The sequence below is a fragment of the Penaeus monodon genome, chromosome 32, assembly GCF_015228065.2.
Source record: "Penaeus monodon isolate SGIC_2016 chromosome 32, NSTDA_Pmon_1, whole genome shotgun sequence".
NCBI lineage: Eukaryota > Metazoa > Arthropoda > Malacostraca > Decapoda > Penaeidae > Penaeus > Penaeus monodon.
In genome coordinates, this window is record NC_051417.1 from 24,330,492 (window position 1) to 24,331,016 (window position 525).

Consider the following 525-nt stretch of genomic DNA (forward strand, 5'->3'; position numbering starts at 1 on the left):
ATTTTACCTGAAATGTTTCGGCAAGTCATGCGTGGGAGGGGGGAGAATAACAAATATACTCAGAGCATTGTTGTTCCCGACGAGGCCGCGGCGGTGTGGAAAATGGGCAAGGAATTAATGGTTCAGTTCGTCATACCAATAAAACAATATATTTATTTCTCTTACCAACTTTAAAAAACAGACTCACGTTTAGCAATGGTTCTTGATAACAACAATGAAAGAATGAAATTTTCTATGCTCATAACGGTGGTAAGAAATAGAACGAAAGTAAGCAAATATTACGTTCTAGATGGGATAAAGATTCTGAATGCTAATAATACATGGACAGAAAATGAACGGCACTGAGGCAAAAACGTAAACAGGTAATATAGATCGTTCTAGGTGCCGATTTTGTAATATAAATACACACTGTGTATTGTTATTCGTCATACGATCATCTTTAGTAAAGGTCACTAAATGCACGTTTTGCCGTGCAAATCACATGTTTATCTCTTCATTTCCTCTTCTCGTATACTCTGTCGTACT